Raw genomic sequence first — 22,705 nt, 5'->3', positions numbered from 1 at the left:
GGAAATATTCTCAAAGATATAATGTCACTCAGTCATTCCCTCTGGGCAGGAATGCTCAAGTGAGAAGACAGGGGACACAGGATCCCCACATAAGAAGTCCTTGTCACGGGAATGTCAAAACAGTCCAAATATTAGGAGACTTTGATTTTACATGTCCAGATGAAAACCCTGCATAGAATAGTCTTACTAATTATTTAATAAAGTTTTAGAAATTTAGGGAATCCAAAGAGGTCCTACTGGTGAGAGCAGCAAATTATAGCTATCCAAAATGAAAGGATTATTTTGGGCTTTAACCTCACATTTTGTATGTGGAAGACTTTCCAGTTACAGTAACCTTGAAGAATATGCAATATATTCAAAGTGATCAAAGAGTACTCCAAACAGATGAAATGACAATTGAACACTGGTACTACTTAAATCTTTTTCTCACTGTAAATTTCCCTACAGCAAGCATAAACACTGGACACAACCGGATATCCTTAAAAGCCTGCATTTCTAGTAGTTAAGGATCAAGCTGGATACATGTTTTGAGAATATTGGTAACAAAATGAACTAAAAATACAGTGATTTCATTTTTCATCTATTTTAAAAGGTTACACAAAAATATTGTTTCAAATATTGCAGGATGTTTTATAAGTCTTTTTCTATAATGATAGTTTTCTGCTGTAGCAGAACTTTTTCATATCCTTTGGTCTGATAAAATAGCACTAATGGTGTAGTTTACATTTAGACTTAGTGAAAAGAGTCACCCAGTGTCCTGGCTAAAGCTTGTCAACACTTGGTTCAGTATTGGTAGCCCTAGACAAAACTGTCAGGGAATCAAGTCTGTCTTCTCTGCTCACCTCTGATGTCCACGGCTCATTCCTCCATTTCAGTGCCCTCCTGTCTATTCTTTTCTCCAGGTTTCCAATATGTTCCAACTTCCTTGGGTTCTCCAAAAATCAACAAGGTCCCAAATATTCCTGCACAATTACATTACTTTGTAATGGGTTCCCCCCATCCCATCTCAAACATTCACTACATTAAATTGCCAACAGAGGATTTTGTTAGGAGAGAAAGGAAAAAAGAGGGTATCATTATGATTTATTGATTTATTGAAATTCCCCTCCACTTCTAGAATCATATGTCAGCACCATTCCTTACTTCCTTTTTTCCAACATCAGAAGAAAATATACCCCTCCTCCCCTACAAGACTATAATGAATCAAGTCCTTCCCACCTACTGTGGGATCATGAAACACATCATCCCTTTCTTGTACCTTCAGTACTTTTTCCTCCTTTGATACTTGCACATTTTTATAAATGTATTAACATCTTCTTCATCCTTCAGTAATACTTTTTTAAAAAAATTACTATTTGGAACCCCACTTCCCTTTTCCCTAAGTCATAGCCTTCCTTCCTTTTCCCATTGCACCAAGCTCCTCTAAAGAGTAGTTCAATTCTCCACCCTTCCCATCTCAGCCACTGCTCTCCTCAAACTTTGTATGTAAATAAATTTAAGAATGACCTGAATGATAAATCAGTTATATTATCTGTCCTCACCTTGCCTGAGGACAGACCATCACTGCTACTGACATCTCTCAGGTTTTCATTCTTTTCTTGAGCAATCTCATTCACTTTTAGAACTTTAGTTTCCATATGAATATGATTTTGAAATCTAATGACAGCACTCACCTTTCTCTGACTGCCTTCTTAACATACTTCCCTGGGGAGTCCCAAAGATGGTGCCTTTAATTTACCATTTTCAAAATTACTCACTCATCTAATTGAGCCTACTCCTCCCACTATAGATTCTACCTATTATGACATCACCATCCACCCATTATCCAAAGCTTAAAATCTCAGAATCATCTGACTTTCTTTCTTCTCCCTAACCTCTATCTAATTTTCTTTCAAATATTTTTACCCTCCTTCATTAAAGATTCATCTTCTTCAAAACTTCCACTCTTAGACCTCTGGTATACAGTTTTTATCTTCTTTTGTATAGACTATTTTAAAATTCCCTTAACTAGCCTACCATCCCCTAGTCTTTCCCCACCCTAGTGCCTGCTCCATATTATGACTGGAAGTATCCCGGTTAAAGTGCAGAGCTCATCCAGAGTAAAACTAGATCTACAGAGATTCTTTTTTAAACAGCTCAGGTAAATAACAGTAATGTCCCTAATTTACTCTCACAGTGTAGTGGCCCTACTTTGACTATTTTTACTGACTTCACCACTAATTAACAAAGCAGGTCAAAGCTTCACTACTTTATTATAAGAAAATAAGCAGTGTTGGGGCACCTGGGTGGCTCAGTGGGTTAAGCCTCTGCCTTCGGCTCAGGTTATGATCTCAGGGTCCTGGGATCAAGCCAGGCATCAGGCTCTCCGCTCAGCGGGAAGCCTACTTCCCCTTCTCTCTCTGCCTGCCTCTCTGCCTACTTGTGATCGCTCTCTCTGTGTCAAATAAATAAATAACATCTTTAAAAAAAAAAAAAGAAAGAAAAGAAAATATGCAGTGTTAAAACTAAACCAGTTGAATTGTCTGGAAGTGTTTTTACATAACTAATAAGCACTAATAAACCTGAAATATGACTACAGGATCACTGCCAGATCTTATTAAACATGAAAATTTGAATCTTTTTTAGTATCTCAAAACTAGGTTATTTTAGAGTAATAAATTTCATCGTTTCTTTTTTTAAGATAACATTTCATATATGCACTGATAAAAATACCCAGAATTCATTACAGATCCAGTGATAAAGTGGTTTTTAAAAATTCAGTCATGGCAGGGGTGATTGAAGAAAAGTAACTAACTGAAAACCTGATCTCATGGCTCTACTGGCACATCTTACTCTAAGCCACCATCACCTCTTGCTTATTTACTTCAGCAGGCACTCAACTGGTCATTTACTTTCACTCTAGTTCTCAACAATATTCTCTAGAGTGTCTAGAGACATCATTTTAAAACAGAAAAAAGATTTTGTTATTGTTCTGCTAAAATTGTCCAGTGGCTTCCCACTGCACTTTGAAAATGTCCCAAACCTGACTATGGACTATACCAGCCTTCCTGACTGGGCACTCCGTGTGCCCTGCTGAGTACCCCAGTGACAATCTCTCCCTCATCTGCTCATCTCCAGTTGCACTGGCCTGCCATCCCTGCTTCAAATGTGCCTCATTTCCCATTTCTCATCTTTACCATTGTCTGTTCTCTCTGCTTGAAATGATCTTTCCAGATATTCACACATCTATCCTTTTTCTCTCATTTGTCTCAGTATGTTACCTCCCCGGAAACTAATCCTTAACATTTGATCCAAACTAGCCTCTCCCACACACCCACACACTCCCACACACACACACTTAGCCACTCGCCCTCCAACTAGGTTTGTTTTCATCAGAGTGCTTATTTGAAGCAGCTCTGATTGTTTGTCTCTCTTCACTTGAAAAAAAAAAAATCACTCATTGTTTCCCTCTGGCACTAGGAGAGTAACTTGACACATAGTAGGCACTGAGATATTTACCAACTCATACATACATTCTAATGTCTTTCAAAGCTCTATCTCTTGAGTTTCACACTCATATTTCCTTGCCTATGTCTCTGTAGAGATGTTCCATAGACACTATAAACTCAGTGCATCCAAGTATCACATTATTTCCTCAATCTGATGTGGTTCCTATATTCCCTATCTTAGTTAAAGGAACCCAGGCACACCTGGTTAACCTTTTTTATTCCCTCTAACTAACCTGCTGCCAAGACCTTTTAATGTAATATATTTCATATCTTTCAAATATATCACTTTATCTCCACTGTCACTGCCTTAGTTCGTTCTCTCATCATCTCTCACCTTAACCTCTATAACATTCTACTTATTTTCATCTATCCTCAAAACCACCATTAGGGTGAGCTTTCCAAAATACAAATATAACCATGCTTATGCCTAAGTTAATATCACTCAGTAGCTCTCTGTCATCTATAAAATCGAGATTCCTTAATATTGCACAAGGGCCTCACATCTCCCTCCTTAACTATTTAAACATGCTTTCCTGCTCCTTCTCAGAAGAGCACTTTTGATTCTGGCCACACTGGGCCATTTGCTATTCCTTAAATCCACTGCTTCATACTATTAGAACTTCACCTTAATTGTTTAAAATGAAGCCTTTCCTGACCCATCCTAGCAGATTTAGAAGTATAGCACTCAATATATAGTAGAGTCAATCCTCATTATTCATGAATTCTGTATTTGTGAATTTGCCAACTTGCTAAAATTTATTTTTAACCCCAAAGTCAATATTTGCCATGCTTTTGTGGTCACCTGCAGACAGGCACAGAGGAAAAAACATGTGCCTAGTGTGCGCATCCCCAGCTTGGGTGCAATAAGGGGAAGGGGACACTTGGCCCTTTCGTTTCACCGATCACACTGAAAACAAGTATCCTTTTCATGGTCTATTTAGTGTCATATTTTTCACATTTTTGTGCTTTTTCACAATGATTCTGCTGTCTAAAAATGTCCCAAGCATAGTGATTAAGTGTTGTTTAGTGTTCCTAAGGACAAGAAGGCTGGGGATGTGCCTTACAGAAAAAAAAAACATGTGTTCAGTGAGCTTCTTTCAGGCATGAGTTATGGTGCCACTGGCCATCCAATGTTAATGAACCAACAATACTCGTTAAGGCATCTTTAAATAAAAAACACACAAATAACAGGGTTACATATTGACCAATTAATAAAAATGTGATCAGAGGCTCATAGGAACATATCCTTGAATATTCCCCTAGAAGCATGGGCTCAGTATTTGCTAATTCAGTAGTCACAGGGAATTGTAAGACATAACCACCATGAATAATGAAAATTGACCGTATTTTCCTTTGTATGTCTGTCTCTACTACAAAATTAGTGGGCTCTCTGAGAGCAGGAATGGCATCATATATATTTTTGAACTTTAATTCTCAGTATTATGGCAGACATGCATACTGCAGTTAATAGTTTTTGCACGGAGTTTTTGCAAGGAGTGATTTCTCACCATTTTAATGTGTTTTACCCTAAAAGTTTAGACATTATGGCAGGATCCTCACTGTTCCACACCCCAGGAAGACATTGCTCAACTGCAGTTAATGGTCTGAACTTCATCTTCTGTCCCTGCCCCCTTGCTTCTTTTATAGCCAAAGATCATGCTCTTCAAGTTCAAACTACAAAATCAAAGTTAAATGAAAAGGCATTTATAGAGATTTACTTTTCATCAGTTAGCCCTAATGAGCTTAGATCTAAAAACAGACAAGCCGCCAGCCAAAATGGAAGACTGAGCACACATGCCTACATTCTCTCCTAAGGTCACAGTGAAATGACAGGAAGGATTCTTTTTAAAAAGAAAAAATGCCAACAATACTGGAGGTGAGGTGGGAGAGAAATGAAAGAGATTATCCAAACCAAAAATTTTAGGAAATTCCTGGAAGTTAGAAAGAAGATGAATGAGGCTTGAAGGTCCAGCAAAAAATTAGACTTGACAATCTGAAAATAATTCCCACATTTATAAAATAGCTAGGAATGCTATATAAAATACCAAAAACACCCTCTCAAATATAAAAACAAGCCAAGAAAATCTCCATGGGCCCACATGAAGAAGATAGAAAAGTGGTAAGCAGGTGCTTAAGCCATGGCTGCTCTGGGGTTTGCAGATTTCAGTCCCTAGAAGTTCAGAGGCAGCAGCTTAGGACTTGGTCTATCCAAGATGGAGAACTGACAGGGAGACCCTCCATAGAAGGCTGGGACCTTACATGACTAACCCCCACCTTGTAAAAGAGAGGCTTAGCAAAGACATACCTGCTGGCCAAGGAAGCCAATGAGTATTAGCCTGTCTCAGCTTGGATATTTCCGCCGCCCCCCCCCCCCAAGTCGGGGGAATATCGCCTGAGATTGTGTAACTGTGGCCTACTCTCAAGGATTCAGGGTTCCAAGATACCTACCAGTTCAGAAAACCCTGAGGAGAAAAATTAGAGATGCCAAAGAAAAGCCTTAGCAAATCTTCCTTGGAAGTGCTATTTAACCAGAATCCTTTCACTAAAACCCAGCAAAGCACAAGCTCACAACTCAAAAACCACAGACACTCAAGGAAGAAAAAAAAAGGTAATTGAAAACACAAGACAGTAACACTGTCATAAAGGAAAGCAGATAAGATTGAATAAACATTATAATCTATGACATTCAGTTCTTCCCAAGTGGATTTCCTCTGGGCCTTCCTTGAGAAGTACATGTGTGTTCAAATAGTCTTCCTTTATAGTGGAGTCAATATAGTTACTGTGTAAAACTGAAAAAACACACATTTTCTAAGACATGCGGTATAGTTTAGAAAAATTATAATAGTCTCACCAACAGTAAGTATCACATCCTAATCAAGGAGCATCTGGAAATTAGGGCATTTTTGATGCCTCCATGGCTGTGGCAGAGAACAGGGGCACTAAAAATTAAGATGTGCTCAGGATGATCTCAGACAACACAGTACTGCCAAAATGCTAATTATGAATTGTTGAGAAACACTTTACTAACTAAATCTAAAACTGTTATCAGTGATTAACTCTATGAAGTAAGACTGAGAACAGAAATTTTTAAACTTTCACTGCATGTTCATTTTTCTATACTAGCTTAACTCTACCACGCAACACTATTTTTTAAATTAACATATAACGTATTATTTGTTTCAGAGGTACAGGTCTGTGATTCATCAGTCTTACACAATACACAGCGCTCACCACAACACATACTTCTTAAAAAGCTCATTTTAATAAGTTTATCACAAATAACTAAGGAGGAAAAGCTGTCTATTCACCAGTCAACATAATTTCCTCCCTCCAAATAAACTGGGTTGTTCAGACCACGAATGCTGTGTATTCAATTACCCCAGAGTTCCTGGACTCAGAAGAGTAGTCTCTTCAAACATTTAAATGTTCCTTAGCTAAAATATCTCCACAATTAAAATAAGCTTACTGATGTGGGTTGTGTGCTTATGCAAGTGAGGACATGATACCTCTTCTGTGAGGCAGCAGCTGCAGCACCAATGCTTTCCACAGCTAACAAGAAGACTCAAGACAGATAACCATATATATCTGAAGTGGTGGGGTAGGATGGTTCTGTGGTGCAGTTCAAGAATCTATCACTTAGGAGCACCTGGGTGGCTCAGTGGGTTAAAGCCTTTGCCTTAGGGTCAGGTCATGATCCCAGGGTCCTGGGACTGAGCCCTCAGTGGGGAGCCTGCTTCCTCCTCTCTCTCTGCCTGCCTCTCTGCCTACTTGTGATCTCTGTCAAATAAATAAATAAAATCTTAAAAAAAGAGAGAGAATATATCATTTAGTAAACTAACGAAAACCTACTGTTGTTAATAACTGATCTAACAACAAGGCAGATCAGTTTTCGATTTGATGGAAGGTCAATTAATGAAACACTTGCACAGATGAAAATGAAGGTGAAAATAGAATTTATGCATACCATAGGCAGACACGAAGTTATCTACTAAAAAGAAAACCTGCACGTACTCCACAAGTTTGCCTCTCAAGGATGACAAATTCTCAATGTTCTCTCTCTCACTCTTATCTCTCCCCTTTTATCACCACACCCTGACCACTACAGAATAGATTTTTTTTTTTTTTACACTTTTGCTTTCCCTCTCTATTCCTTTATTTCACATGGAGTAGCTAGTATACAGGTATATTTCACTAAATAGCCAATATGTTTAGATCAACATCAAATTGAAGTGATTAAGGTTCTTTCAAAATATCTTTCTCCATCAGTGATATGTTGATTCAACTTTCATCTTTATATTCCAACGAATTACTTTGCACTGTTTAGCAATAAACACCAATCGGGGCGCCTGGGTGGCTCAGTGGGTTAAAGCCTCTGCCTTCGGCTCAGGTCATGATCCCAGGGTCCTGGGATCGAGCCCGGCATCAGGCTCTCTGCTTGGCAGAGAGCCTGCTTCCCCCCGCCCTCTCTCTGCCTGCCTCTCTGCCTACTTGTGATCTCTCTGTCAAATACATAAATAAAATCTTGAAAAAAAAATACTCCTTTAAAAAAAAATAAACACCAATCAAAAAATTTTGCATACTTTGTTTCATTCTAGAATTTCAATATTTTTCATTTATCATTACAAAACTATTATAAAACCTTTTCACATGGAGCTGTTTGTATCTAAGGCAATCTTTATCTATAAACAGGGATCAAATTATTCTAAAAGAAATAACTCCTAGATTTTTTTCTTTTCAGCTAAGCATTTTATTTAAATTAACTTCTTGTGTATAGAAAAATTAGAAAATATTCGAATACTGTTAGAAAAAAATATCTTGCATAAACAAGTTAGAACAGATGCAAACACTACCAGAAAAAACCTAGATTCAAGAACTAGCTCAACCCAGACCTGGCACATGAAGCACCTTAAAGCACATAAAAGCCTTGTTGCAAAAGAAAATACTTAGGAAATCATATCAAGAGGCTCTCAGAATTTGGAAATAGGGTGACCCCTCAAGAATTAAATTAGTGAAAGAAAACACAGAAAGTTGGCAGAAAAAAAGCCACCCTAAGAGAGGTAGAACTACTGGAAATATTCATCTAATTGAAGTGTCTAAGATATATACCCTTAGGATAAGAGCATAATAAAGAAATCAGTGACAACCAAATGTACTGTAAGCTGCTGGGGAAAAAGGAGCGTTAACAGAAAGACGGTTTCTGGTCAATCCTAGAAAAAAAGAAGAAATTGATAGGTCTCTAAAACTGCCCATAGCACAACTTGGCTACCCTATATTCCAGGATTTCTCAATCTTGGCACTACTGACATTGGGTTGTCCTATAAATGGTTTAGCAAGTATCTCTGGTCTCTACCCACTAGATAATTTTTTAAAAAATTTATTTATTTGACACAGAGAGAGGGAACACAAGAAGGGGGAGTGTCAGGGAGAGGGAGAGGGAGAAGCAGGCTCCCCACTGAGCAGGGAGCCTGATAGGGACTCCATCCTAGGACCCTGAAACCGTGATCTGAGCTGAAGGCAGAAGCTTAATGAGTGAGCCACCAAGGTGCCCCTCTACCCACCAGATGATAATACCCACCCCAAATGGTGACAACCAAAAAGGTCTTCAGATATTACCAAATATCTTGAAGGAGGCAAAACTGCCCCCTAAATCAGTGGTATATTTTAAATAATGCAAATGGATGCACCAAGCTAATATAGTTTGATATCTCTAACAACAGAACACTTCGATTCTCTTGCTTACCCAGAAAATATCTCACAGTAAGTTGGCTTTATATAAAAAGTATGGTCATGGTTGTAAGAAATATTTGCTGACCATACTTTACATATGCTATCTAATAGTAAAAATCAAGTCACACACTTCTCTTATTTGCCCACAACTTCTAACACTGTTTTAAGCATCTTTCAGACATTTGAACACTTTAAAAATTTGTTTTAAAATTACTTGTTTAGGGACACCTGGGTGGCTTGGTGGTTTAAGCCTCTGCCTTTGCTCAGGTCATGATCTCAGGGTCCTGGGATTGAGCCCCGAATCGGGCTCTCTGCTCAGCGGGGAGCCTGCTTCCCTCTCTCTCTCTGCCTGCCTCTATGCCTACTTGTGATCTCACTCTCTGTCAAATAAATAAATAAAATTTTAAAAAAAATTAAAATTACTTGTTTAACACTCTTACAGTCTTCTGCACTATCAGTGTCTTGATTTTCTAAGTTTTTCTTTTCTATAATTTTTTAAAGATTTTATTTACTTATTTGAGAGAGAGAGGGAATACAAGCAGGAGGAGTGGGAGACGGTGAAGCAGGCTACCCACTGAGCAGGGAGCCAGATACGGGGCTCAATCCAGAACCCTGAAAAATAAATAAATAAATAAAATCTTAAGGGGGAAAAAAAAGAACCTACATGATCTAAGCATCGTGAGATTGAGCCCCGAGTTGGCTCCCTGCTCAGAGGGGAGTCTGTTTGAGATTCTCTTTCCCTTTCCCTCTCTCCGTCTGCCCCCCCCCACCCTGCTTGCATGCACATACTAGCCGGTGTGCAAGCACACTGCATGTGCATACATGCTCTCTCTCAAATAAATAAATAAATAAATAAATCTTAAAAAAAGAAAATAAGAGCCTAGATGAACCTTTAAAACAAGATGAGGGCTTACCTTAGGAAAACATCCCGAAACCCTGACAATCCAGGGACTGCCCTTGGCCTAGGGATCCCTTGAAAACTTCGATATACCTCTGTATGTCATTTGATAGGCCACAGTGGATTCATAATTTCCCTACATTCATCTCTTATTCTCCATTCCCTCTGCCACCACTTTCAAGCTCTTATTGCTTCACCTTAAATTATAATTGCAAGTCTCTTCCCACTATTCTTCACTATAATCCACTCAGCACAAGACTATCATGTAAAAATGTCATTCTAAGGACAATACTAGATTAGAAAAACTTTCATTATCTAAAAATGTTTAAATTTCTCTTAAATATCTAGCTTTTTATCTATTCAGCCGAATTCCTCTATTCTCTAATATAAACTAACTATTCCAACCACATTGTTCTTTTTTACTTACTGCATGCACAACTACATATCTCTTCCCACTTAAATGCCTTCACTCATGTTACCCACCCAACAATATTGTTTCTTAGCTGTTCAATACCTAATAATTTATGACACACTTCTTGCTTTTTTAGAATCAAAATTTTAGAGTTAAAAGGACTCATTTCAAAATTAATTCGATCAAATGAATGTCAAGTCCCTTCCTACGGATAAGAATTTCTTCTTCTAAACTTCAAACTCTTTCAGAACTTAGCCACACATGATAAAATACTATTTATATGCTAATTTGTGTTGTTTCCCAATTTCAGTAATAAATATTAAACACAGGCTATGAGCATGGGACAATGCTTGGTTGAAGCTATGCAAAAAAGACAGTTTCTTTCTTCAGGTAAACTATATAAAGTAACCCTTTTATTGTGTGAAATTCCAGTATATACATATATACACAGATTTACTTTTGGTGAAAATTTCTACTTGAATATAACAAATTCTAAGCTGCTCTTTTTGCAGGTATTTTGAGAAAAGGGGAATTGAGTTTAGAAGATAAAAGAGAAGGGAAATTAAAAGATGGCAGAGTAGGAGTAGAAGATATTTGCAGTGCACTCTTAGAAGAGACAGAAGTGATAAAACAATTTCCAGCCTTCGATCTGGAAACAGTCTATTGGGAAGAAGAGAAAGGATATGGGAATGAGAAGGACAGAGCCAAGTAAGTGTTCCATTATGTTATGGTCTGATGAGTGCTGGCATGAAATTATCATGGGTAGAAAAGAACTATAAATACCTACTCAGCTCTAGCAAGCTGAGTGAGTTAAATAAAGGTTACTAAAAGCTTATTTTTTTAAAAAAATTTTAAATATCCAACTTATGCTATCTCTAGAACAACAGCTGGAAACACAAGTTGGGGTAACTTTTAAATGGAAATAAGAAAGGCTCTTTTTTTATAAGACACCCTAAAAAATGCTTCTTAAGATATTAAGAACTCCCCACCCAACTCCCCCCCCCCCCCCGCCAGATTGGAAATCCTGAAAAGTTTCTTTTAAGTAGGAGTAAATGGAAAATAACTGTATCATCCCTGGTATTTCCAAATTTAATTGCATAAAATGTTGTTGATAATCTGATATATTTTATTCAAGGTTTTAATTGGATGAACATTAAAAGTGTATAAGGATTTTTAAAGGTTCATTCACAACCACAACTCCTTATCCTTGTTTCTCCCATAACATCTTAAATTCCTTCAGGGAAAATTTCTCTACATTAAGGTTTTCAAGAACCTAATGCTAAGAATGATGAGGACATTCACTGACGAATTCGCCTATATGCCTCACAAGGTGCTCCAACCTTCTTAAAAACATGGTTTAAAGTTTTTCATTTATCCCCTATTCCAAAAGATTACTAGTTTGAAAAAGAAAATGAGAAGCATTTGAATCAACTTACATAAAAATAACCATGATCACTGTTTAATTTCTGAAATAAGTAATTTCAATGAATTAAATATAACTCAGTTGCCCATGTTTCCTACATCAAAGTCCCAAATAGAAGAGCATTTAATAGATGAATAAATAGGCACAAAATTTTATTAAAGCTAAATTTCCCATGAAACATTTTATTATACATATACAGACATATATATTCTAAATAAAAGAGAAAGACACATCCATTTGAAGACAGCCACATTCATCCAAAATACTAAAAAATTCCTTTTATATGATAATGGACCATTAGGAACATATTGCAACTATGGTCATTCTCTTCATTTAAAAAAAAAAAAAAAAAGGTTATGTGCTATGATGAGTGCTGTGAAATGTGTAAACCTGGCGATTCACAGACCTGTACCCCTGGGGATAAAAATACATTATATGTTTATTAAAATAAAATAAAAAAAACTACATTATCAAACACTATTTACTTCTGTAGATTTTTTAGAGGGAAAGCAGGAGGAAAAATCAGGATTATGTGAGTTTTATAAAATCTTATTTTGTTGGAAGGAATCTTTGAGGTCACATAGTCTCTTTCCACTCAACCTCCCTTTATAAACACATTTAAATGTCATGTAAAAAAATAAGACTTATTAACTTTAGTTAACAGCACATAATTTACTGAACTACTTTAAAAGCAGAGTTCTTTTAAAAAAATATTTACTAAATGAGACAGCTCATACTGCAGTGAAAGAAAATGGAAGTTATGAATCAGGCAAAGGCAACTGAAAATGTTATTCAACAAATATTATTCACTGCACATATAACACTGTACCAAATAGTAAGAAAAGAAAATGATACTGACAATTACTGAACACTTAAAATGTACCAGAGTCTGTGCTAAGCAGACTATATTATCTAATTAAAAGCTTACACTAACACGATAGATATTATAACCTCTGTTTTAGAGATGAGGTATATTGAGTTCAGTGCTAACATCAGACATGTTTGCCAGCAGCCTTATTGTTTGTACCACATAGAACTGAGTTCTGAAAAAGTAAAAGAGCCAAAAGTTAGAAAAACTGGGATTACAACCCATGTCTCTAACTGTCCTGCCATGCTAAGTAAGAAAATGATAAAATGCAAACCCTAATTTCAAGGAATTGTAGGATTTAACTATGCAAGCAGTAAAAATATTTTGCTAGTAAACAAAATCCCAAGTAATATTTATCATAGTTAATAAAAAGCCAATGTTTCCTTTAGTAGAAGAGGAAGTCAAGCATTAAGATGGTATAGCAATAAAGTACGTAAAGTATTATCCTATAATTTATAAACTCTCATTTGTACTAAGACAAAATTTTCTACAAATTCCAAAAATTTAGAAGCAGCTAGGACATGAGCTGTCATCATATCACCAGATAAGAAGCTATGCAAATTAGCTCATCTGGGAGTAGTATTCCCAATAGTTTAAGGAGTCATTATTTTTTATACAAAACAATTTCTTTATATATAATTTTTAACATTAAACATGTATTTCCTCATATATAAAAATGTATTTTACAAATATACACACACAATATTTTACTTAATACAAAACCATGGAGTTATATCATTCCTCATATGAAAACCAAGTTGATTGCTTTGGAGAGACCCAAAGAAAGCAAGTGACAAAAAAACCAAGAAAACAAAATGCTATCTACTATATAATTAAATATAAGCACACCACTAAAAACAACTGAGGAGTCATAAAACACTACAAGGATCCTACACTCAGATTCTTGCATAAATTTTTTAAGTTCTTACTCGAAAGCTAGGAATCAGTGATAATGCACTAGAATTAGAAGAATAATGACACGGAACTCCAGGCAAAAGATACATACTGAAAGAAAACACTGGCAGATAAATGTACAGAATATTTATATTTTTAAGTAAAAATATATTATTTAAAGTATGTGTGAGTCATTTTTGATTCCTCACTTAAATCAACTTTCAGTGAACCACAAACTACCACCAGTCATAATCAACTCAGATTAGAGGGTTTTGCTCAAGATAATGTGCTGGTGTAGGTATTAAACTTTTTCTAGGAATGCTACACAAGAAACTCCTGGCAACAGTCACCTTCAAAATAGTGTTTCTCAACCTCAGCACTATGACATTTAGGGCTGGAGAATTCTTTGCTGTGGGAGTCTGTCCTGTGCACTGCTGTAGTCTCCCTGGCCTCTATCTGATATATTCCAATAGCAGCAATCCCTTCCAGTTATGACAGCTAAATGTCCTTGAGGCAAGTGAAGGGAGGGTAGCAAAATCATCCCTGTCTAAGAAACACTGATTTACAAAGAGAGGGACAAGAGGGGTAAAAAGACTTTCACCAGCCCTCCTTTCCTGGACTATTTGAATTACTAGTATAGTAGGCTAGTAGTCCTCCAAAGATAACCAACCAGGTCGTAGGCCCTGGAACCTGTGAATGTTACCTTATTTGGATTATCAGGGGTTATTATGTGGGCCCTAAATGCCATTATAAGTGTCCTTAAAAAGAAAGTCAAAGGGAGATTTCTCTTTCTCTCACGCACACAGGAGAAGGTGTTAAGAACAGAGCTGAGAGAGATCCGAAGCCATTGAAGATTAAAGCGATGGAACCACAAGCCAAAGAATGCTGGCAGCCACCAGAAACATGAAAGAGGCAAAGAACAGATTCTCTTCTTGAGCCTGTGAGGGAGCACAGTCCTGCCAACTCCCTGATTTTGGCGCAATGATACTTATTTCAGACCTCTGGCCTCTAGACTGTGAGAGAATAAATGTCTTTTGTTTTAAGCCACCAAGTTTATGGGAATTTGTTATATAGCAGACACAGAAAACTGACACAATCATATAAGGGTTTCTGATTTCAAAAATCCGATGAGCAAATGAGATCCTGTATGGAGAGCATTTAGTGTAGTCCTAAAACATAGTAAGTACTCAGTAATATTGTTCATGCCACTGATACTATGACTGAGCTCCAAGCTCTTGGTACTGAGAGGAAAAATTAAGAGGTTCAAACTGTAAAACCAGGCATATATATACAAGGCTCATGTGAGCGAAAGCACACAAATCAGCTACTGAAATGGTGTGTAATTGCCTCATGTAAGTGTTGTGCTCTAATTTGTCTTGTACTGAAAAGATAAACTGTGCATGAGGCCAGCCAATGTAGCTTCTTGAAAGAGTCAAGTTTGAACATTTATTAGTAACGAAGAAACAAAGGAACAAAAAAGGGAAGAGTATAAAAGTTAGCAAAGCATTGGAAATCTGATGCTTGTAGAGATATGGATGTGGCTAAAGTAGACACCATGGTAAGAGACCAAATTCTAGGGTTAGAATTATGTAAATGGTGTAGGATCCTAAAAGCTACACTAACTGAATTGGTTATTAAAGAGAGTACTTTACATAATGTATTACTTGACAAATATTGGCTCTTGTTGGTTTTAAAAACATAAACATGATCTGGCCCTACACCAGACTTACCAAATTAGAATCCTTTGGTATAGAATAACTCTAAAGGATTCCGATGCCTAGTTAGGTGGAGAACCCCTGTACCAAAGTCAATTCATGGTAAATGACCTAGAGAATAAAAATATCATAAAGTATATATCATATCCTTGAAGTATATATTCAGCTAAATTGGCTTAGCACTTTCCTAGGTTAAAACTCCTTCTAAGATGTAGCCCTTCTATGTTCCACCTTATACCTTCTCTAAACAATATGCCCTTGATCTGCTCAGTCATTTTCCTCATACTTCCTCACAAATCGTTCTAGAAAGATTTCATGCATCCTCAGCTACCCTATCCCACTTTTCATATCTATCTAACCCAACTAAGACCTAACAATATTTTATAGAACAAAGGAACCATGTAAAAGTAAGGTTTCATTAATATACTACATTATAAACAATTTATAATATTGCCCTATTCACCATTTATTGTAATAAAACCTGAAGTACATTTACCAAATGAAATTCTAAATCACTTTTTACAAAAGATCTCCAAAAGCATAAAATTATGAAGTGGGTCTATGAGAAGCTAGTAAGCTAAGCACAGTTCCCTTCAATATACTTCAGTGCTACTAAGCAGTTAACAAAGTGCTAGGCTCTGAAAGATACAAAATATATAGAAATCTTAGTGATTTAAAAACAAACTTCACCAGCACTAGAGTAAAAGAAAGGGTGATCTGGGAAGATGAACTGAATATAATCCTAAAAGGAGGCTCCTTTGTTCAGAGTTAGGAGGGTATGTGACCTTGCTGGATTTACTTAGCCTGGGCTTGTTTCACGACTAAAGCTAAAAATAAAGCAACACAAGTTAGTGTTCAGATAATTAAATTGTACATTAGCACTTTCCTCTCCAACAAACACCTAACACCAATTTATGCATATTCTCAAGTATTTCTATTTACCCTAGTACTCTTCAGAAATTTCAATCACATCAAATTCTATTGATTTACATTTCCACCAGCAATGTAAGAGAACACCTGTTAGTCTCTATCCTCCTGAAAAAATTATCAAATTCTTTTTTGATCCTTCTAATTTGTGAAAATGGTAACTCATTGGTTTAATTTATGATATTTATACTATGTGTGAGGTTGAATATATATGCTTAGGAACCACTCAGATTTCCATTTCTATGAATTCTGTCTATAATCTTTACCCACCTTTATTGCTGGTCTTTTTCTTATCAACTTACAGGTATTTGTTATATATCAAGGAAGTTCACCTTTTGTCTGCAATACAAGCTGCAAATATTTTCCTGTTTCTGTATTATCACCACGCTATTTTTGATCTTTTCTTTCCTTCATGTATATATCTTACTGTCCTCAACCAAACTGTAAATTCCTGCCATGAAAGGACATTTCTTTTTAATATCCCCAGGACAGCGCTTTTCAGATCTTCTAACTTCATATACCAGCAAAATTTAAAAGATGGGAAACCAAACTTCTAGAGGTGGTCAAGGGTGAACGTTAATTATCATTATACTATCTATTTGGGTTTTCTCTCCAATTCCATTTCACATGGTTACAGCAAATACCACCAAGTTCTAATAATACAACATAGTTTGTTGAACAGGGGAGTGAAGGGTACTAGATGAATCTCTTCCTGTTGTCTGGGCTAGTACTGAAAAAATTCAGGAGATGCTGGCAGCCATATTTTCCATTAAGAGGACTAGGAAGTGATCCTCTGCAGCAAAAGAAGAAATGAAGGAAATGCATGTCCAGAATAAAGAGATGAAGTGTATCGTGCTGGCACTGGATGAAATCCCGAGTCCCAACCTTTGGATTCCATCAGATACTCCCTGCATCTTTACATCTTACCTTTACTTAGAGCCAAAAGTAGCCTACTTACTACAACTACCATCTACCCATATCATTCCATAAAGGAACACTTTAATGAAATTGAGGAAGGACAGAACCTCAGATATTAAAAAAAAAAAAAAAGGAATATTTATTTAATGACATCTGTGTGCCAGGAACATATCTGAGTCCTTGAAATATAGTTAAATAAAAGGGCTACAATTGCTGTTTCCATGGGGCTTATTCTACTGAGAGTAGACAATGAAATAATATAACAATACAATTTGAGATAGTGATAAGAGGTTTGCAGAAATTTTTTTTAAAGGTAATGAGACAGAAGGAAATAAGCATAGTGTCATTCTAAACGGGTGGTTAAAGAATACTGCTTATTTGAGAAGATCATTTCTGAACTGAAACCTGAAATGATGAAAAGGAGCCAGCCATGTAATGTTTTAGGAAAAGAATTCCAGGCAGAGAGAACAGTCCTAAGTCAGGAATAAACCCTGACATTTCTGAGGGACAAAAAGAAGGACAATGAAGATAGAATATAGTGAACAAGGAATAATCTAAAAGGAAAAGATGTAAGTTAGTGAAGTAGGGATCAGTTCATGTATAGCAACTAGTAGGCAGTAGAAAAAGATGTGAATAACTTGAGCTTTACAAAAAACACAGTATATTATCTTTCATTCTCATATTGCCTTGCATTGGATAACTTTAACAAAACAGGCCTTTAAAAATTACCATCCCCAAGTATTTGACACAATCTTGAAGTAAGCTAGAAAGGAACATTTCCTAAGCAAAAAACATCATTTCTGGTATACCATCAACATTTTTTTTTTAATTTAGGAAAAAAGAAAAGCAATTTAAAAAGAATTTAGGATGATAAAATGTTAGAAACTATTCCAAATTCTATCCTATCTACTATGATCAGGAATGTACAAAGGTCTTAGATATGAAAGAATACAAAACTTCTAAGTTACTATAAACATAATATCCTTGGTTTACTGAGTTCACTATTATTCAACTGGACATTGCCAAAAGTGGAAACCTGACTTCTGACTTTAAGAATAGCCACGATTGGAGCACGTGGTGGGTCAGTAGGTTAAAGCTTCTGCCTTTGGCTCAGGTCATGATCCCAGGGTCCTGGGATCGAGCCCTGAATCGGGCTCTCTGCTCAGTGGGGAGCCTGCTTCCCTTCCTCTCTCTCTCCTGTGATCTCTGTCAAATAAGTAAATAAAATCTTAAAAAAAAAAAAAAAAAGAAAAAAAAAGAATAGCCATGATATAATGGCCAATAAAGTTGTGAGTTTTTTTAAGATTTTATTTATTTATTTGACAGAGATCACAAATAGGCAGAGAGGCAGGCAGAGAGAGAGGAAGGGAAGCAGGCTCCCTGCTGAGCAGAGAGCCCGATGTGGGGCTCCATCCCAGAACCCTGGGACCATGACCTGAGCCAAAGGCAGGCGGAAGCTTTAACCCACTGAGCCACCCAGGCGCCCCAAGTTGTGAGTTTTAATCTTATCTTTACTACTATGAAAAAGGAAGAACTTCCCCTTTGTGGTAAAATTGGGTACAAGGGATGCTGTAATACCTCTTCCTCTGAAAGCTTTTTAAAATATAAGTCCAATCTGTTTGAAGAGGTTCAGATATAGCACACCTGTATCTCCAGATCTTTTCAGACAGCTAATATCTGTGTACACTAAGCAAGTGATTAAACTTACATTGCTACTAAGATTAATGTCAGTAAAGTCAGCCTTTGAAAGCTCTAGTGTATTTATGAATCTCATCTTTCATTATGTGAGATATTTAGTTAGCTCACTTAACAACAGACCAAAAAGTAGAACATTAATAACACAATCTATGAAGAGAGGTACTTTGTGAGTGGTGGTGTGAGTTAAAAAAATAAGTCACTAGACACTTCGATCAAGACTTGATTCTGAGTGCATCCTCCTTAACACAGATCCTGCATTTGGCAAAGTGCCCAGGGATGATTAGCAGTGAGTGTATGTAAAGGGAGGAATACGGTCAATCTAAATTGTATAAAGTCTCCCCCCAGTGGTCACAGACAAATAACAAGAAGAGTGCGGAAATCATTGCAGCTTCTGTGGGACTGACCAAAAATACACTATACAGAACCTGGTCCCTACAAGAAAGAAATAAAATTTTTAATTCAATACTAGCAACCTATCAGTAAAGAGATCTTTTATGCTTATCTGCTCCTATGGTATTCATAAATGTGAAGCCTACTTTTGGAAGGAAAGAACCTACAGATAAAATAAAACTAGCATATTTTTCTCAGCATATATTTTTAAAGGAATAAACAATATCTTCAGACAGCCTAGTATTTGTTTTATCTAAAACAGGCAGATGTTCAGTTCTTCTGAAGTAAGTATCAGCACATCCCTTGCAAGTTAACCACATTTACCTGAATTAGAGTTCTGGTGTAAATTTAGTCACTTACCAAATGAACTGCCTTGGAAAAGAAAATTATCAGTGTTCTATACCTAATGTCTACTTTGCAAAACACTTTCAAAAACCACCTAGAATTAGATAATTTATAATACAGTAAGCAATGTCAAATATACAAATGGGCCCTCTTGTTTCTTCTAATATTTATTTTCTTGGTGTTCTTAAACTTAGATAGCCTTTGACTAGTACTAACCCTGTATTATTTGCAACTCTCAGCAATAATTTGCTGTTATTTGCTTTTAACAAAGCTTGGATGTCAAAAATGTGAAAGGCACTTAATTAAAACAGCTGTTGTCTTCTAACCATCCATTATTAAGTGGTAAAGAACATTAGAAAAAGATGGTAAGCACTCAACTTCAATTTAAAAAGGGCCTTTTAAAAAGGTAACACAATTGTGGTTGTCTCGGTTATCCCAAGCTAAAAGGTGGGGGGGGGGGGGGAGAAGCAGACCATGTAGTCTTCTCCAACAATTTCAGCCTGAAATGAGACTCAGGGGGAAAAAAAAAAAAACTGCTCCCTCAAATGTTTAAGAAAAATATGATTCATTTTTAAAAAATCCAACAGTTGGCTCAAAGAACAAAAAAAAGATTTTGTCTTATATAGCGCTTCCAGACTTGCTGAAGCACCTTAATTCTTCCAGTGCTTATTTAATCTAGAATGTAAAATAATTCAGTTCTGAAATTCCAGGTGAGAAAGGAGCTGAGTAGTATCAGTTGGAAAAGGACACACACACACACATACACACACTCTCATGGATGTTTTTTCATAAAGATAATTAGTGTGCAACCCCAAAGGACAAAACAGAATAATATGTGTTACCATTTGAATATTATGTAACCCTAGTCTAAAATTTAAAAAGGACCTTAAAAAGTAACACGTTGTGCAAACATGTATTTAAACATGTATTTAAATATGATAGATTTCAGATACAAATGACCTCAAAATGACACAACCCATAAAAGTTCTTTGTTTACTGTAATGAGGCCTCAGAACATACTACTATAATCAGGCCTGATACCTTACCATAACTGCACAGTAGGTACCTAAAATAAGCACTATTACCTGAGGTCTGTTGTTATACGTTTGTACCGCAACTATCTCTGCATTGATAACACTGTTACCTCGCCTAATATATTCGACATACATAAGTTTCCAAACGATTTGAAAGATTTCACGGGTAGAAATGGCTGCTAAATCATACTCCAATTGAAGAGCATTTTAACACACCTCAAATGTTCCAAGCCATATTACAAGAAGACCAATTTAGGAAGCATAAAGTAAAATACTAACAATCACCAAAGCCGTAGGAAAGAGTAAAACGTGGCTAGCTTGACCTTAACAGGCTGTTTATAAGTAATGCGGAGAATTTTCTGAGCTTCCCCACCCGCCTTCAATTCCCTTCCTCGTCTGCCCGCAACCCCCTTACATAAATGCATGCCCCATCTGAAGAAGTTTAACGGATGTAATCTCCGGCTGTAATCCCAGGAGCTCGTGAGATTGAGACTAAACTCCCAGTAAAGTGTTAAAAAGTCCTTCTGAAAAAAAAAAAAAATATATATATATATATGTGTGTATATATATATGTCCACCAACCAATCCACAGCCTGCCATCATACCGGCGGTATGATCCCTCAAGCGACTCCCTCCTGGCCCTCCACCCCGCCAATTAAAAAAAAAAAAAAAAGCCCCGCACCTTTTCGGTTCCAGATTATGTACCCAGGATCGAAAACACTGCCTCAGTGGCGAACGCCTCCGGAGCAGCGTGTGCTCGGCCCACAACCACTTTGGCCAAATGAGTCTCGTGCTTCGGAAGTAGCAGCAATAGTTGCAGAAAGCCTCCTCCCCCAAGAACTTGGGGCTCGGGAGCACGCCAGAAGCCGGCTGAATCGCCCCCTCTCGGCACTGACCCCAAAGGTGTCAGTCACAGCAACTACCGCCCCCGGCGCCGCTCTCCATTCATGCCTTAAACGCCACTCCCGCCGCAGAGGGTGTCGGCGCCCGCGCACGGCTCCAGGCGCCCGGAGGGGGCTCCGCGCGCCCCCAGCCCCAGCCTTGCTCCAGCCGGGGCCGCGCCGGGGACCGCGTGGAGAGCCGGCCTCCGCGCGGCGGCCGGCAGCACGGGCCAGACACGTTGCCGCGCTCTGGCCCGCCCGCCCCGGGGCCAGGGGCCCGGCAAAGCGCACCCCATCTGCGCCGGCCGGGCCAGGCTAGGCACGCTAGCAGTCCTCCCCACCCGCGCCGCCTCCGCCGCCCCGGGCCCAGCTCACCGAGCCCAGGTGCTGAGGGGGCGGGGCGGGCCGGGGTCCCCGCGTGGCGCACGGCGACGAGCAACAGGGCGCCCTCCGGACGCCTCGGCGCGCGGCGAGACCGTTACCCGAGCAGCGTGGGGGCCCCAGTAACTCACCGGCTCGCACCTCGGCCGCCTCCGCGCCGCCACCGCTCCCCTGCGCCCGCCGCTGCTGCTCTCGCTCAGCCGTAGGCGCCGCCGAGCAGCCCCATCTACAAACTCGGGGCTCGTAGTTGGGAATTGGAAAAGCGGCTCTCTCTCCTCTCCGCCCCCTTCCCTCCGTCCCCCTCCCTCGCTCCCCACTCCGCCCCGGCTCCGGTCGCCGGCGCCGCCGCCGCCACCGCCACCGCCGCCACCGCGCGCTCGGCCAGCCTCCCCTCAGCAGCCCTCCTCCTCCTCTTCCCCCTCCTGCTTCTCGCGCCGCCGCTGTCGGGGGCGCGCTCCCTCCCGGCCTCGCGCGTGCGCCGAACACCGGGGAGCGCGCGCTCGGGCGCGAGGAGGCGTCTGCGCCTCCGCGAAGCCCGGCCCCGCCCCTCCGGCCGCGGCGCGGCGGCCAGGTGGAGCCCCCATCCGAGCGCCCGCAGACTGCGCCGGCGGCGCCGGGGCCTGACTGTGCAGCCTGCGCCCGGCGGCCTCTCCCAGTGTCTCTCGGCGCCGGCTGCGAACCGCGCCCGCGAGAGGGTCGGTGAGAC

General features: G+C 38.7%; 1 protein-coding gene across 5 annotated transcripts in view; it reads right to left on the bottom strand.

Moving 5' to 3' along the window:
* The window catches only part of PALS2 (protein associated with LIN7 2, MAGUK p55 family member), a 109,049-nt gene extending 86,662 nt beyond the window's left edge, over nucleotides 1-22,387 (bottom strand). For 2 of the 5 annotated variants that reach the window (XM_080818503.1, XM_080818506.1), the window contains exon 1: nucleotides 22,131-22,355. The gene's annotated coding sequence lies outside the window, so the exon portion shown is untranslated. Of the gene's footprint in view, nucleotides 1-21,419; nucleotides 21,637-22,130 lie in introns of those variants that run through there. The other 3 variants (XM_080818502.1, XM_080818505.1, XM_080818504.1) reach the window with 3 other exon arrangements.
* Between the last annotated feature and the right edge of the window lie 318 nt (nucleotides 22,388-22,705).

This window comes from Martes martes (assembly GCF_963455335.1).
Source record: "Martes martes genome assembly, chromosome: 11".
Classification (NCBI taxonomy): domain Eukaryota; kingdom Metazoa; phylum Chordata; class Mammalia; order Carnivora; family Mustelidae; genus Martes; species Martes martes.
Note: the sequence above shows the minus strand (reverse complement) of the source record. Positions and strands in the feature narration are given on the sequence as shown.